Source organism: Schistocerca gregaria, chromosome 2 (assembly GCF_023897955.1).
Source record: "Schistocerca gregaria isolate iqSchGreg1 chromosome 2, iqSchGreg1.2, whole genome shotgun sequence".
NCBI lineage: Eukaryota > Metazoa > Arthropoda > Insecta > Orthoptera > Acrididae > Schistocerca > Schistocerca gregaria.
In genome coordinates this window covers 762,619,045-762,637,490 of record NC_064921.1, presented here as the reverse complement: position 1 = coordinate 762,637,490, position 18,446 = coordinate 762,619,045, and the positions used below count along the sequence as shown (strand labels likewise).

At 44.0% G+C, this 18,446-nt stretch overlaps 1 non-coding gene across 1 annotated transcript; it reads left to right on the top strand.

Annotated features, from left to right (window-relative positions):
* Positions 1 to 16,266: 16,266 nt before the first annotated feature.
* Positions 16,267 to 16,342, top strand: Trnas-cga (transfer RNA serine (anticodon CGA)). Its single transcript has one exon. It is a non-coding gene; the product is annotated as a tRNA-Ser (tRNA).
* The last annotated feature ends 2,104 nt before the right edge of the window (positions 16,343 to 18,446 follow it).

Genomic DNA, 18,446 nt, shown 5'->3' with positions numbered 1-18,446 from the left:
AACAGACAGAATCACAGATAAAAAGCTTCTCCTAAGCCCCAACCACATTTGGTACAGATGTAAGTATTCCTTCCTACCTGGAAAGATATATTGTAGGGGTAAGAATCAGCAACTTCCTATTAGTGTGCGGATGATAATTTTAGAAGAGGCAGGAGGAGATCAACAGACAGTAATGGGAAAGGAAGAGATGGACACAGATAGAGGGGAAGAGGAGGTGGACAGAGAGTGTGGGAGGGGGAACTGAACAGAGAAGGGGAAGAGGAGGTGGTGGTCAGAGACAGAGGAGGAACAAATGTGCATAAAGAAGGGAGGAAGAAATGGGCAGAGTAAGGGAGGAGGAGGAGGTGTACAGAGATAGAGGGGTACGAGGGGATAGACAAAGGAAAGATGAGGAGATGGACAGAGAGAAGAGAGAGGAGGAGATGAACAGCAGGAGGGTGAGAAGAAAATAGACGGAGAATGGGTGGGAGGAGAAGTGCAAAGATAAAAGGAAGGGGAAGATGGAGTGTGAGGAGAGAGGAGGAGAGAGCAGGAGAGGGAAGGAGCGGATAGACAGAGAGGGAGGGGTTGATGGACAGAGGGGGAGGCAGAAGACGGACAGAGAGGAGAGAAAGGAGATAGAGAGGGGGGAAGAAGCAGGAGATGGACTAATAGAGGTTTGGGATAAATATATACTGGTCAACGCTGGGTACTGAGGTAGTACACTCCTGGAAATGGAAAAAAGAACACATTGACACCGGTGTGTCAGACCCACCATACTTACTCCGAACACTGCGAGAGGGCTGTACAAGCAATGATCACACGCACGGCACAGCGGACACACCAGGAACCGCGGTGTTGGCCGTCGAATGGCGCTAGCTGCGCAACATTTGTGCACCGCCGCCATCAGTGTCAGCCAGTTTGCCGTGGCATACGGAGCTCCATCGCAGTCTTTAACACTGCTAGCATGCCGCGACAGCGTGGACGTGAACCGTATGTGCAGTTGACGGACTTTGAGCGAGGGCGTATAGTGGGCATGCGGGAGGCCGGGAGGACGTACCGCCGAATTGCTCAACACGTGGGGCGTGAGGTCTCCACAGTACATCGATGTTGTCGCCAGTGGTCGGCGGAAGGTGCACGTGCCCGTCGACCTGGGACCGGACCGCAGCGACGCACGGATGCACGCCAAGACCGTAGGATCCTACGCAGTGCCGTAGGGGACCGCACCGCCACTTCCCAGCAAATTAGGGACACTGTTGCTCCTGGGGTATCGGCGAGGACCATTCGCAACCGTCTCCATGAAGCTGGGCTACGGTCCCGCACACCGTTAGGCCGTCTTCCGCTCACGCCCCAACATCGTGCAGCCCGCCTCCAGTGGTGTCGCGACAGACGTGAATGGAGGGACGAATGGAGACGTGTCGTCTTCAGCGATGAGAGTCGCTTCTGCCTTGGTGCCAATGATGGCCGTATGCGTGTTTGGCGCCGTGCAAGTGAGCGCCACAATCAGGACTGCATACGACCGAGGCACACAGGGCCAACACCAGGCATCATGGTGTGGGGAGCGATCTCCTACACTGGCCGTACACCTCTGGTGATCGTCGAGGGGACACTGAATAGTGCACGGTACATCCAAACCGTCATCGAACCCATCGTTCTACCATTCCTAGACCGGCAAGGGAACTTGCTGTTCCAACAGGACAATGCACGTCCGCATGTATCCCGTGCCACCCAACGTGCTCTAGAAGGTGTAAGTCAACTACCCTGGCCAGCAAGATCTCCGGATCTGTCCCCCATTGAGCATGTTTGGGACTGGATGAAGTGTTGTCTCACGCGGTCTGCACGAACGCTGGTCCAACTGAGGCGCCAGGTGGAAATGGCATGGCAAACCGTTCCACAGGACTACATCCAGCATCTCTACGATCGTCTCCATGGGAGAATAGCAGCCTGCATTGCTGCGAAAGGTGGATATACACTGTACTAGTGCCGACATTGTGCATGCTCTGTTGCCTGTGTCTATGTGCCTGTGGTTCTGTCAGTGTGATCATGTGATGTATCTGACCCCAGGAATGTGTCAATAAAGTTTCCCCTTCCTGGGACAATGAATTCGCGGTGTTCTTATTTCAATTTCCAGGAGTGTATGACTGTAAAATACGGCTGAGAACCATGAGCAGCCTTAATACTTGATTCGGGCCATATGCAGCCCGCAGTCCACAGTTTGACGACCACTGCTTGAAAAATGGATTACTGCCATTTAGTAAGACGAAGATAGTCCCATGAACACAACAGTTTACACTGGCTTGTTTGAAGTGCCAAATCTATCTGGAGATGACAGAGCGACGAAGATGACGATGAAAGTAATATTGATCACTTGGAAACAAATCAGCTTAGAGGTATGTCAGAGGCAATTACAAATACTTTCTTTGGAGGCAAAGAAAAGGATATTAGGATAGGAAATGAAGAAGTAAATCTACAGGCATCTTCAATTACTTCTTTGTAAACAGAAGTGACATAATATCTAATAATAAAACAACAAATGCATGTCGTAAAATATCAGATAACGCGAAAATCAGCTGCTTTTTGAAGGAGATAGGACCTCCCCTGGAAAACCTGGATTAGTCCTAAAGTCCTGCTTGATGACATTTCTTCTATTCAGCTTTTAGTGTTCTTTTTCGATGATGAAGCAACTCAGTTAATTATTGATCAAAGTATACATTATGGCCAGCAAAAAGTAGATATAATAACTGGCTACAACAAGAAAAGCAGGTGGTGCATGTATTGGTAACAAATTGATGTAAAAGTTGTTACTATTTTCGGTTCAGTTTGCCCGTGTAATTGTGTTATTTATACATTTCTTAACAAGACGCTACTATTACGTCGAATAAAGAAGAGACAAGACAAACAAAAAATTACATTCCTTTAGTGCAGGCCATTTATTTCCAATAAAATGCGGTCTTTGGTTCACCTTCCCCACAACATTTGCCGTGTGATGGTTCTAACTGAAGCTGTTGGTGATTGCAATCCCTAGGTATTTAGCTGAATTGATCGCCTTTTAATTTGTAACCTGGTCTAATACCCTTCCAGGATATGGTGAGAGTCTGCCCGGAATCGGATCCGTCCCTCCGAGTAATGACGACATCTCGTAAGGCGGCCAGCAGTGGTGTGGTTTTCAGGCGGTTTGCCACATCCACTTAGGTAAATATTGGGCTGGTTTCCACGTTCCGCCTCAGACACAATATGCAAACATTTGGGAAAACGTTCTCACTCTTGTATGTGTGATTATTCTAGACACAGACAGGTAGGGGTCACATAAACCATTAAAACAGAGGTTTCTTCTTCGAAAGTGGACATGAAGGGCTTAGAAAATGAAGGATGATTCACAGAAAAAGAAAATCCAACACTGAAAAAGGAATACAAATGCTTTAGTACATGTATGCCACTCAAGCTACTAATGGGATATTTGTAAGACCTAAAGCGTGTTCTAATCAATGTAAAATAAGAATGCGTTCTGGTGTGAAACACACCAGACAACAGTACTTACATTCAACGAATGGCTGTGTCTGGGGAGAAAAAAGGTTGTTAGTGATAAACATGTATAAAAGATGACACATATATAAGTAACCAACGAGGAAGACTTAAAGTTTTTACGGATATTGGATGTGAGTGTTCAATTCCCTTTAAGTTTCTGTTCATGGGAAGTGTTTGAATACTCTGTACTAACAGATATCTTCTGACAAACATGAGTTATTAAAACAGCATTTCAACTGAAAATGCCTTGATTCAACATATGTTCTTGCACTGTAAACTAACAGAAAGATGAATCTAAAATGCGATTCGGCCGAATTTGACAAAAATAATTAGCCTTACTTCAGAGCTCAACCAGTATGGTAAGTGACAACAGGATAAGACTAGTAACGTTTACAGCTGGTTGACTGATACTGGTAGCAGAGCGTGGCTACGATTGTAATATTGCCATTACACTTACTGTTGGTTTGAATTGTATTTCTGTTAGTGTTGCACCATATTGTCTTGGTTGTTGATTGTTACAGGTGACCTATTTTGATGGCGGTCAGGCAGTGCCTGGGGATCGGCCTACTGAGGAAGGACCTCCTTGTTTATGAGTTGGCGATAAGGCGCCAGTAGATTGAAGGCAGAGTTCCGGACTTAGTGGCCTGTTTGCATGCTACTGTTCTTAACCTGACGTCACGCCAGATGTTGTGGGTGAGGCAGAAGCAGCCATTGAATTTTTGTTTCAGACTTGAAGACACCATTTGTGTTTTGGAAGGCACTCAACCTCGTGGCAGTCAGTTTGACAGGGTGTGGGCATGGTTAATGCATTTGTTCCAAGATATCATATTACTGCCTTAAATTCTGGTAGCTCTTTTCGTTGCAAACTTCGAATAGTTTTGAAGTTGGTCATCTTGTGAGGCTTAGCTCGGTACCTCCCGCAGTGCAAGGATGTCGGATTGCCTATCGGCATGTGTTCCATCTGCCTGGTTGCCTTCGAGTGGGTATCTCGCTTCTTTTCGTTGTTGAGCTAGCAATGGTATTTAAATGGGTCATCTTGCGGGAGCTAGCCGCTAGTGCCCGTGCGATTCTAGGCGCTTCAGTCTGGAACTGTGTGACCGCTACAGTCGCAGGTTCGAATCCTGCCTCGGACATGGATGTGTGTGATGTCCTTAGGTTAGTTAGGTTTAAGTAGTTCTAAGTTCTAGGGCACTGATGACCTCAGATATTAAGTCCCATAGTGCTCAGAGCCATTTGAACCATTTTTGATCTTGCGGGACTTAGGTTGGTCCCATCCTGGTGCAGGGATGTCGGGTGCCCAGTGGACAGGTGTTCCCTTTGAATGGATGGGTCCGAGCAAGTGTCTCGCTTGTGGCTTTCTCATGGCCATTGTCTTCGCTTTCGTTAAGGAGCTGCCGGTCAATTTTATTTGGGCGTGTGACCCCGAGTTGATGTTTGAGGGGGGAGATTGAGCAGTGCGCGGCTCGTGTTTTGAATGCACTGATGGAAAAGTATGTTTGATCAAAACATTGACAAATTATATTTACTCCTGTAATATATTAGGCACATGATATTGAGCAGAATGTAGTAATGTACATCCGTTAGGAAATGAGTGAGCTGGGTCATCATTTGGAGTAGGTTCTCCGTCTGGAAATGAAACAAGGCTTTTAATGGTAAAATATGAACATAAAATAAAGATACGTTACATAGTGAACTATCGATGTGTGAATAAAAAATCTGCACTGATGCTGCGCTGTATTCATGAGAGAATATAGCACACCCCTTGTCAGCACTACCTCCCTTCAGTGACGCGATTCGAACACGGTTTGTGATATGAACTCTCGATATACTAAGTATGTAATGCGTTTCCTTTAATATGGATTTCATATTAAAGGAAACGTAGTTAAGCTATATGGAGCCATCTTTGATATTATGACTCCATATTGCTTAACTACGTTAATTTTAATATGAAATCCACATTAAAGGAAATGTAGTTAAGCTATATGAAGTCATAATATCAAAGATGTGTATATCTGTGATTGCATAGTTCTAAATTAAAAATATTGTGTACTGTGCTTTGTTGTTTCCTTCCGGTGACTTGCTGCAACAAGGTACGGCGCCGTTCAAAGCTGGTCCCTATACGTGTGAAGCCCACGGCCGTGTCAAGCAGAAAAAAATGCATTGTCATCAAGAAAGAAAAAAATATGAAAAGCTTCGTATGATCTTAATTCTTGTATCACTTGTTGCCTGATTGTCTTCACAGCATTAAGACGCACGTGTGTGCGCAACCAGAGTTTCTGTCAGTACATTGACGACACGGATGTATTATGAAGAACGAATAAAAACTTAACAGAGGATGTTATTGATGGAAATTTAAAACTGTGTTGAGAAGTTATTTATTTGTGCCAGATGCTCGTCGTGTTAAATCTTATCCAGATCATGTTATCGAACAGAAGCCGAATCATTATCTGGGAGAGCTTGAGAAAAAGGGAAGTTAGCGTTCGATACGGTGCTGTCACAAGACTTGATGCGCACGTACCGGAGATTCACAAAACACGTCATTCTTGGAATGATTTTCTATAATTATTTCTATAATAAAGTGTCACATAATGATTTATCGACGATTAATGCTTACATATAAGAGGGCTCTCTAACTACCGAGTTATTATCGTCAATAATTTATAAATTAACCATGAAATATGATTGTTTTATAATTTGCAGTATGCCGATTTAGGAATTGAACACAGACAATTTGCCACAGACACGTCACCGTTATCATTAAATGTCACTTAATAACGCATCAGTGATGTAAGTCTTCAAGAGGAAATATGATAAACAAGATAGGAAACATATAAGTACATGCCATGAGTAAGTGCTAGTGTAATTGCCGACACGAAAGCTCAGCTTGTTCGGCCAGAGGACTAGCAGCCCTCTATAATAAAATAAAACTGAGTGAAAGGATCAACGCTGAACTTTAACATGTGTGGTGAGACGGCCGCCCCGGACAATGCAACGAACATCAACGATCAAAATGAGTTCAGGAAAAAAATAGTGTAATGAATAAGGTCGTGGTTTCTGAGCACAATATTAAGGGTTCGCATCCTGCTACATACATTTTTTTCATGTTAGTATTGTTCACACGTTCTGGGACTTTCTTAAGAACGTAGTACAAGCATGTTCTGCAATATCCGATGTTATTTACATCCCGTCTGAATTGAGAAGAAAGCTGAAATAAATATTAAGCGATATCCGAGTGTGTGGCTAGACAGGAACCTAAGACAACAGCTTAAATTGCTGCGACTGTATGTAGGAGCAATAATGTTCGTATTCTTCCTTGTCACAAAGTCGATACCAGATCATGTGGTCGTCGATATTACGTGTGACGCCAAAATGAGTCACGTTTGCGGGAAGTGTTGTGAATCGGGCTTTACCCGATTAATAGTATGTGCTAATATCGGCGGTTGTCTTAGCAACGGACGACAACTATATGTTGAGCCGTGAAAAATATGTTATTGGTTGAAATTATGAGCAGATTTATTTATAATAGTTACGCAATTAAGGCCAGTTAGTCCTGTTAAACAAGAACTTGCTAGGACAAAGCATATCGACTCAGTCAGCATTGATGGAACAGTTAGCAACAGTCTCGTAACGTTAAGGCTTTAGAGGTATAATCTTTTAGTGTGATGACTAGTTGGCTGTTAAGAGTATTGAAAAATCGAACCGGTCAACATTTAGCATCAGAGTTGCTAATGTCGTTCGAAAAGTGTTGTTATTAACGAACCACACGGTCAGGTCGACTGACGGACAGAGTGAAGAAATAGTACGTGCACGTCAACCCACTGCAATGGCGTGTGTGCAGTCTCTTAACTCGTCTCTGTTGGGTTGTTTCTTGGGCAAAATTGATGACGAAACATGGATCCACCATTACGAACTGGAGAGTAAACGGCAGAGTATGGAATGGAAACATCCACGATGGCCCAACAGGAAAAAGTTCAAAACTCAACGTTCCGCAGGACAACTGATGCTTACCGTTTTTGGGAAAGTACAATTCCCAGTGCTGGAACATTATCAGGAGATTGGCCCAACAATAAACACTGCACGCTACAGTGAGATGCTGAGTGAGAAAGGCCTGCAATTCGAAGCAAACGCCGTGGACAACTGTCGAAAGATGTTTTGTTGCACGACAATGCCTGTCCACATACTGCTGCCCACACTGCTGAAGTAATGCCTCATCCTCCATATAGTCACTCTAAGAGGCATTAACGGGCCGTCGATTCATATTGTCCTAGAAGTGAAGGACGTGGTGTATGCGTGGTTTGGTTCGCTGCTCAGCCGAAAGCCTACTTTTCTGAGGGCATCAAGATGCCCGTGGAACGATGGACCAAGTGCGTTGAAAACAAGTGGATCATATTAGAAAATGATGTTGACGCACGTGTTCTATTTCTGTTGGAATAAAGGGGTATAGCTACATTGCGGATAATTTGCGACTTATCCTCGTATAATGCCGCTGATACATAGACAGGTGCTAAGGGTCGTTTGACTGTAGGGCACAGAAAACATTTTTCGTTATTCTCGCTATGCTCTTTCCCCCCTTATCAGATTATTTAATGATAGACGTCTCTTGCGGGAAATTTAATGTACTTTTTTCGTGGCGTAAGGATTTTTGTTGATATTTAATATATTTTTCCAGTTGTAGGTCGCGTTGGGCGTTTTTGACGCTTTCTCAGAAGGGCCAAAAATCAATGCTTTACTGCGAACCCTAGCGCCAATACCGTTCAAAAATCAAATGGCTCTGAGCACTATGGGACTTAACATCTGTGGTCATCAGTCCCCTGGGCAACGGCCTCGCCGAAATGGATACACCGGTTCCCGTGAGATCACCGAAGTTTAGCGCTGTCGGGCGTGGTCGGCACTTGGATGGGTGACCATTCAGGCCGCCATGCGCTGTTGCCATTTTCGGGGTGCACTCAGCCTCGTGATGCCAATTGAGGAGCTACTCGACCGAATAGTAGCGGCTTCGGTCAAGAATACCATCATAACGACCAGGAGAGCGGTGTGCTGACCCAACATCCCTTCTATGTGCATACTCCCCTGAGGATGACACGGCGGTCGGATGGTACCGGTAGGCCACTAGTGGCCTGAAGACGGAGAGCATTTTCCATCAGTCTTCTATGACTTAGAACTACCTAAACCTGATTAACCTAAGGACATCACACACATCCATGCCCGAGGCAGGATTCGAACCTGCGACCACAGCGGTCACGCAGTTCCAGACTGAAGCGCCTAGAACCGCACGGCCACACCGGTCGTTCAATACCGTTCGTCAGAAAATCAAACCTTAGTAGTACTGGGAAAATTTTGTCTAATTTTGTACAGTGTGATCATATTCTAAAATATACTTTTCGAGATACGAGCGGAAAATTGAAAGAAGTGCGAAAATTCCTAATTTTTTTTCATTGCGTAACCGTCTTCCCACAAGGAAAAAAATATGAAATTCGAATTCAACGCCCTAAAAAGTACTGAAACACTGAGGAATAAACATCCGCTATTTTGTTAGGAAAACGTCTGTTTTCAACATCAACTGGCTGGACTACCACAGCTCTCCGCTACTGTGAGATCGCTTTAAGCTTCGTTTCTCTGGACAATGGTTCACGCCCTCCGATCGAAAGTGATGTATGACGACCCCAGGTGAATACATACGCTCCCTTGACAATGTAGTGAGTGTATTGTACGAAGGATTACGCATACGAAAACTGTTAGACACCACAACACGGTTAAATCGTATTGATATGAAGCCATTTTGTGTACTTGTCTATATTTTTCAATCCATTTTAGAATAAAATTCTACTACTTAACGTGTCATTCTCATATTGTTGTCCCTGTAAAGCAATGGCTTCTGAGTTTACCTCTCGATTGATAGTTGTGTTTTTCTTATAGGTATCTTTCTTATACACAAAGATATGGCAATTTACAAATAAGTTTTACAAGTACAATGAAGTAAAATATATTAAAATACTAAGAAAATAAAGATATTTGTTAGCATAAATGTGCTCTAGCAGAGTGTAAGCGAGAGAAATATCACTGAGGACAACGAAGACGAGGCTTCTGCTAAGGCACAGAAGTTTTCGGATTTGCTCACGCGTAAGAGAAGCCATTAAAAGTTTAGCCTGATTGTGAATATAGAAATCTTTGATCAGAATCGGGTCTGAACTCCTTAAAATGAATACGTTATTTCAGATCGATCTCTCGATGAAAAGGCAGAGCGAAATGCAAGCAAAAATATTTGAGCTATTGCTGCGAACCACATAGAGAATAATAAAATGCATTTCGTCATGAATAAATAAATTAAAAGAGACGTTATACTCGGAAATCAGTGTCGGTGGACGTACTTTCAGTAATTACGGTTATGGTGAGAAACAAGGCCACAAGATTCGTGCTCTCTAGAATAAAGAGAATTACGGAGTTTGAGAGAAAATACGGCACGAAACGATCACGCGATGGACTGTCATCGAATTTAAAATACCCAGTCAACCTCGGCTACAGCTTTTTATTGCATGGTAGACACGGTTATTAACTTATTTTTATAGTGTTTATTCTACATATCAAACAGCCAACACCTTATTATACACGCAGCGAGCATCTGAAGTAAAAATATTTGCGTGGATATCACGACACTATGTCATGGTAAATGGTAACCAATAGCGTTCTTCTAGATTATTAAGGAAAAAACGGTGAAATATTTTACAAATATACTAATAATTATTCTGAAGTAACGCCGGGACTTGGAATGGTTCTATTCAGAAGTAATCACCACACGCATTAAGACACTATTCCTGCTGAGAGACGAGGCGAGCAATTCCTGTGTCGTAAACGCGGTCGGCCGTTGACGGATGCACAACTGCACCAACTCGAGCACTTCCTCGTCCGTCCAAAACATAAGTCCACGCTTGGCTTTCTTCAAGTCGCCAAAGGTGTCAAAATCACACTGAGAAACATCCGGGCTGTATGGAGGATGTTGTAATATTTCCACAAACAAATCGCAAAAGCGCAGCCGTCGTCCGATTGGCACTGTGGGGGCGGGTGTTATCGTGCAGCAGAATGATTCCATTCCACAGCATTTCTGGTAGTTTTGACTTTATGGTGCATAGTAGTTTCTGCATAACACTGCGTATTGATTGTGGTTCTACTCTCGACGAGCGGACTCCCCTGCAGTCGACGAAGGTCATCGTGACCTTACCGGAACTTGTATGAACAATTCTGTGTTTCAGAATGAAATTTTCACTCTGCAGTGGGGTGTGCGCTGATATCAAACTTCTTTGCAGCTTAAAGCTGTGTGTCGGACAGAGACTCAAATTCGGGACAGTTTTGATCTGCCAGGAAGCTTCGTATCAGCGCAGACTCTGCTGCGGAGTGAAAATTTTATTCTGGAAACACCCCGCAGACTGTGGCTCAGCCATGTCTCCGCACTATCCTTTCTTCTAGGAGCGCTAGTGTTGCATGTTTCGCAGAACTTCTGTGAAGTTTGGAAGGTAGGAGACGAGGAACCGGCAGAAGTAAAGCTGTGACGAAGGGTCTTGAGGTGCGCTTGGGTAGTTAAGCGGTAGAACACTTGCCCCTGTGAAAGGCAAAGGTCCGAGTTAGAGCCTCGGTCTGGTACGCAGTTTTAATCAGCCAGGTAGTTTCAGCACCAGATCTACGATATTTCTGAAACGATGGAAGAAATTGATAGTGGCGCTCCCCTCCCCCCACCCCTCTCTGTCGAGCGTAGTCAAAAATTTCGAAAAAAACACGAGTTTTCAAATATATGTTCACTTTGTAGCGCACATCTTTCTGAAGAGTTTTGTATATGAAACATGAATGTTCGACGAAATGTAAGACATGTTTTTTGGTCTTAAGTATGCCAAAGTGCAGTGCCACGCCTCTTCACACATCATTCTTTCGCTCGTCAGTTTATTTCGTTCTGTGGAAATCAAACATGTATATTTTGTAAAAGAAGCCATCAAGCCTATATTCAGGGCAGTGGAAACTGAAATATGCTGTGGTGCCTCTCCTGCTGCCAGTCTGGCGGTCTGACTTCCTATCCCGCAGTTAACACTGGGAGGGGGGGGGGGGATTATTTGTGACTGGGAAAATAAGTAGTTTTCAGGAAATCTGCAGTCTTTATCGCCTACTAGCTAATAATTTTCATTTGTATGTGACATAAAATTAAATGTAGGAAACATAAAAGCAGTAAAGACAAGATACAAACAAGGCAGTATATAGGTCTTCAATCCGTAGGCCACAGTTTTTTTTCTGTAATGTTGCTACAGCTTTACGTAGAATGCTTTCCTTTCTACGAAAGAATCTATCACCTCATCAAAGTTAGTCAAACGTTTTGCTAAATGAAAAATCAAAATGTCGTCGTCTAATACTGAAAAAGCTGTTAGTACGAATGACTCGTGTGGTTTCTGGATCTGATTACGTTTATTTTGTCACTGTCTGCTAGATAAAACGAAATATGCCTTCTAATATTGCAGCAATTGTAATACACGCCAAATAAGTGAGATTGTTTTGGCACAAATTGTCACTTATATCTGCCTCATTTACATAAATAACACTGCAGAATACAATTCACGAAGTAACAATATCAAACGGCTATTAGGCCTCCGATAAGCATTAAGTTTTATGAGATTTTCACTCTGCAGCGGAGTGTGCGCTGATATGAAACTTCCTGGCTGATTAAAACTGTGTGCCGGACCGAAACTCGTACTCGAGGCTTTTGCCTTTCGCGGGCAAGTGCTCTAGCACCCATGCACGACTCATGCCCCGTCCTCACAGCTTTACTTCTGCCAGTACGTCGTCTCCTACCTTCCCAACTTCACAGAAGCTCTCCTGCGAACCTTGCAGAACTAGCACTCTTGAAAGAAAGGATATTGCGGAGACATGGCTTAGCCACAGCCTGGGGGATTTTTCCAGAGCACTTGCCCTCGAAAGGCAAAGGTCTCGAGTTCGAGTCTCGGTCCGGCACACACTTTTAATCTGCCAGGAAGTTTCATAAAGTTTTATGTTAGGAAGTAGTTTCACATTTCATTCATATACTCCAGTTTCGCAATCATGACATCTAAAATTAGCATGAAATTTTTACATAATTCTGGATTCGCCATATTATTCCATATAATATGTTTAATGTCCTCGTTTCTTCTCCTTCCTCGTTCTAACAAACAATCTTGTCTTCACTAATTCTGTAACTATTCCTCCCATTGTCAAAGCTTATTCTCTTGTTAACTTCACTAACCCTGTCAGAATCACCACTTTAGTTTCCCGCTTTTATTCTCCTGTTAGGCGTTATTACGTGTTCGTACAACGTGTTTTCCGCTCTATTTCTAGAACAGAGTTACGCGGCTGCTAACCGGGAACTGCACAAATGGCCTTCGGTAGTGTAGCGATCTGGCAAAAAATTTCTCTCAAAATTTCATTTTATTGGATACACCGAGAACATAATATGTAACATTTCTTACCTTTTACTCCTGTTAGGCCAGCCGCTGTGACCGAGCGGTTCTAAGCGCTTCTGACCGGAACCGCGTGCTGCTACGGTCGCAAGTTCGAATCCTGCCTCGGGCATGGATGTGCGTAATATCCTTAGGTTAGTTAGGTTTAAGTAGTTCTCAGTCTAGGGGAGTAATGACCTCAGATGTTAAGTCCCATCGTGCTTAGAGCCAACTGAACTCCTGTTAGTCATTTATTTCCACTCTCGTAGCCTTAATCTATGGATTTCCTTAATAATTATAACAACACTTATCATTAGCACACCCAGTCAACAACATAAAGGAACAGTGATTCGCATTCACCCATCCGGGTTTATTCGGTCCAGCTCGTATAGCCCCGTCCCGTTGTAAGTAGGCTGTTTAGGTTTTCTTATTGGTAACGCCACATAGCGCTCTGTATGAAAAATCACTGGCTGTGCTGTGCGCAGTCTGTGGCTAGTTTGCATTGTTGTCTGCCATTGTAGTGTCGGGCAGCGGCAGCTGGATGCTAACAGCGCGTAGCGTTGCGCAGTTGGAGGTGAGCCACCAGCGGTGGTGGACGTGGGGAGAGAGATGGCGGAGTTTTGAAATTTGTAAGAATTGGTGTCTTGAACTGCTATATATATTATGACTAGTGAGGTAAATACATTGTTTGTTCTCTATTAAAATCTTTCATTTGCTAACTATGCCTATCAGTAGTTAGTGACGTCCGTAGTTTGAAGCTTTTATTTAGCTGGGAGTAGTGGCGCTCGCTGTATTGCAGTAGTTCGAGTAACGAAGATTTTTGTGAGGTAAGTGATTTGTGAAACATATAGGTTAATGTTAGTCAGGGCCATTCTCTTGTAGGGATTTTTGGAAGTCAGATTGCGTTGCGCTAAAAACTATTGTGTGTCAGTTTAAGCACAGTCGTGTATAATTTTACTAAGGGGACGTTTCACCGTTTGTATGCGGGAAAGCTTTTTATCTCTAGATGCGACGGGAATTCCCCTGGTAGAGACGTCACGTACACCTTGCACGCATTCAAAAATCAACGTACGATTTGTTCAGATATCAACTTTGAATGTGTTAACAAATGTTCAAAAACCAGCAGGGGTGCTTTTCAAAATCGATAGACCAACGTGCGCTGGATGCTAGACGCCTTGTGAAACAAGGCTTTTTCTTTAAGAATATGAATTTTGAGACCCGGTTTGCCCCCACCCCCCAACCCTCTCACCCCTCCCCGTAGATCCGGGCCTGGGTACTTCCAGCTTGGATTTGTTTAGAGTGGAAGATGTGGAACGTTTCCACTGTTAGCTTTGCCGTTTGCCCTTGGGATGTCGGAACGCTGTCGAACGGAATCACCTCACTGCACGATAACGCCCACCCCCACCCTGCGAATCCCACGAAGGCCACGCTTCAGTGATTTGGTTGGGACTCCACCACATCCTCCATACAACCCGGATCGTTCTCCGCATGATTTTCACATCTTTGGCAATCTGAAGAAAGACACGTTTAGACGTCTGTCAGCGGCCGATCGCGTCCTACGAAACAGGAATTCATTGACTCGTCGCCCTATGGGATAAATGCCTTAACTTGTGGTGATTACCTTTGATGGGAACCATTCCGCGGTTCCATTCTGCCGGGTGTTCGGCATTCATGTGACTGACCCTCATATTTTCGAAGCAGTTTTCCAGTTTATCTGCTCGAGTTTTAAGTACATACCACCATAATTACTTGCGAAAGACAATACTTTACATTTCCATATTATTCACTACTGGTAGTGTAATAAACTTTCTTTCACGAAAAGTTTAAATTCACTAAATTTGAGTATATAATAGTTATTGCGCCGAGAATTTCTCCAATGTAGTTTTTACGATAGAGTGTATCACCTTGTACCAAATAGAGCCGTATCGAGGTGTTCCTGCACCACCGACAAAACTGCACCCCCCTTCCCCCACCCTCTCCCCTTCCGGCCCCCAACACGATAAAACCACAGATTTAGCAGATTTTATAATTTTGCAAGCAAGTTTAGTAAAAATGAAGATTTATTGAAATGTATTACTTAATCGAGCAATATTGAAGAAAAACACGGCACACAAGTTAGATATACCTCTTTAGTAAATAAATTGCTTATTGTATAAACATTCTAATAAAATTGAAACTAATACAACGTTTAACAAAGTCGACATTTTTTTGTATTTGCAAGACAGCTGTGTGCAGGCGCAACTTCCGTAATATTATTACCAGCCACATACAGATCTAACCAACCAAAATCGGCGAGCAGCAAATGTTTAGCTGGAGGCAGTAGCAGATACATATAGGGTGAGCGCGTGGCTGTGGCTCGCGCCCCTCCTTGCGGAGCAGCCCGCATTGCCGGCCCCGCCAGTCAGCCCGCATGCTACTCGTTCGTTTCTTTCGTCTGCCAACTCAACTGAGTCGAATAATCGGCTAGTTGTACTTCCCTACGTAGCATCATCGTGTTTTATACGTACCTGTCTGGTACATAGATAGCTACCACACATCCACGAGAAAAATCGCGGCCGTTCTAGTGATCTCGATACGTTATTCTGTCTGCCATTTGTTCGATAAAAGTCGCGAATATTCTACTGTTTTCTTGTACAGTCCTCAGTCGCTAGAAATCGACAAAAATCAGAAGCCTTCGGGCAAATAGCATATTTGCTGCAGCAAGCGCTAGCCGACCGTTGAGATCCTACGAGTAGAGTGACGTAGCGGAATACTAGCATTGTTGAAGGAGCTTTGTAGGCTAGCTGTGTGGAGCAAGCGTACTACCTATGCATAACGCCGGCCGCCGTGGCCGAGCGGTTCTAGGCCCTTCAGTCCGGAACCGCGCTGCTGCTACGATCGCTGGTTCGAATCCTACCTCCGGCATGGATGTGTGTGATGTCCTTAGGTAAATTAGGTTTAAGTAGTTCTATGTCTAGGGCACTGATAACCTCAGAGCCATTTGAACCATTTTTTGTTGCATAACGCTTGTCAGCGATAGGCGTCAGTTCAGTAGTTGTTGTTTCTCTGTGATGCTACCTGGGCGAAATGACACTGTCACAAACTTTCCTGCAGGTTAAAACTGTGTGCCGGACCGAAACTCGAACTCGGGGCCTTTGCCTTTCGAGGGCAGGTGCTCTACAAACTGAGCTACCCAAGCACGACCGACGATCCGTCCTCACACCTTTACGTCTGCCAGTACCTCGTCTCCTAGCTTCCAAACTTTACAGAAGCTCTCCTGCGAAGGTAGGAGACGAGGTACTGACAGAGGTAAAGCTGTGAGGACGGGGCGTGAGTCGTGCTTGGGTAGCTCAGTTGGTAGAGCAATTGCCCGCGAAAGGCAAAGGTCCCGAGTTCGAGTCTCGGCCCGCACACAGTTTTAATCTGCCAGGAAAGTTTCATATCAGCGCACACTCCGCAGCAGAGTGAAAGTCTCATTCTGGACACCGTCACAAGTTTGCGTTTACAGTCGCGGGCGGTGGTAAAATCTTCTTCTCGTAGGCAGAAGATAGGAACACGAGGGTTGAACTCACAGACCTCTCCCAGTTCATTCTTAAACGACCCTTCTTCCTTTTTTTTCTATCAGTATTTGTTTTCCTTCTGTGTCTGCGCCTTTAGCGAGGACATGTTTGGCTATCCCTTCGGTACGGCAATGGTGCCAAGCTGGAAATCCAAAGTAATTCGATGTGAGGGACGCCTGTGCTGTGGTGGTCGTGATTTCTTTGGTCTTCTTCCTCCAAAAGTACATTAAAGCTTTTTTGATGGGGAAAATCAAAAATGATCAGAACGAATGAAAAGGCACTGGGGTATTTGAAAAGAAAACTTATTGAAAAAGGCAAGCGGAAAATGATTGGCTCAGGTGGTCGAGTGAGGCCGTAAAAGCAGAAGAAGAACTACTAATTCGAGCATTACTGGACGCTCGAGACACAGCGCAACGAGTTCCGAAATTGTGTATGTATGTTATACAGTAGTGTTTAGAGTCTAACGAGTTGGAATATAAAAAAAAAACCTTTGCTACCTGCTACAAAGGGAACATAAGAAATATTGCCTGGATGGTGGAACCGAACTCTGATTCAATCAGTAGCGTTTAAGCACTGTGATCTCTTTTTATTTTTTTATTTCTTCAGTGGCCTTAATATTCTTCCCTGGACCACAAGTTGAAACTCTGGAAATCTAGCTTAAAATAAAAATCTCCCGACTTCGAACCTAGTGTCTGGGTTACTCAAGCACGAGTCGTGTCTGACGGATCGTGAGTCATGCTTGTGTAGCGCAGTCGGTGGAGCACTTGTACTCAACACGCAACGGTCCCGAGTTCGAGTCGCAGTGGGCACGCGCTTTTAATCGCTCAGGAATTTCGATATCAGTGCGCCCTCCGCTGCAGAGTATGAATTTTATTCTGGAAATTCTTTGTTGCCCCACATAAGCTTCGTGGGAGATTTCGTAAATTTCGTATGTCACACACCTAAACTTCACTGTACGGTGTCCAAGCTATTACTTTAATTAATTCTACAATTCTTTCAATATAGACCCGGTGGTGATTTTTAACAATTTTCTGAAAATTATCGCGGTAGTGCATTTCTCCATTCGACTCTTATTGAGTTGCTTGTTCTATGTAAGAAATTAAATTACAAAATTTTACTCTTACATTGAGAGTTGTAGAGAGTTTTGAAGCAAACGAGTACTTTCCACAATAGAGGTCCTACCGATACAACCTGAATTGTGCTGTGGAAGATTAAACAGACTTTTAAACCCGTGTCTTTCCTACCGTATTTGGGAACACTGTCAAAAATACTTCGGATCCTTACGAAGTATAAAGTTAAAGTAATGTTTCATCTTCCACCGAAAACAACAGTGCTTTTGAGATGCGTCAGACTTGATGGTCCGCAAGGCTGTGGTTAACGAGATGCCCTGCAAGTGTGGTCTGTCATACATTGGGGAGATGATACGAACAGTTCAAGAAAGATGCACGGATCACCGAAGGTACACCCAAGTCTTACAGCCCAACAAATCGGCTGCTTTCCACATTGACTACTTTGTTCTGAATGACAATGTCGAAAGTCTTACGTCGACTTCATCGTTCTGGCATAATTTAGTCAAGGAAGGAGTCAAGATTCTTTTAGCCAAGTGCAGCCTCCATTGATGAATCAAGATTCCAGTATGGATCGAGCACATAACCACAGATTCAGTTCGCATAAAGAGCTTTGCTGCCGAACATCTCTGGCCCACGTGTCTCCTGTTGATGTAAACACAGTGATGCGACTCCCGTGTTTAAAATAACGGATGCGAGTGCTGTAGCTCCAGTCCTCTACAGAACACCAGTATAAGTAGTGTACTGACCATGTTGTGACGTGGGAGGAGAGAATAACAGCAGCACTCCTAGTTTCCTGGCGGTGAACTTCTAATACGGGAAGATATAGCGCAAAGTCTGTATTTCTCCTCTTCGAAATGTGACTATTCTATGACTATATCTTTAATTCA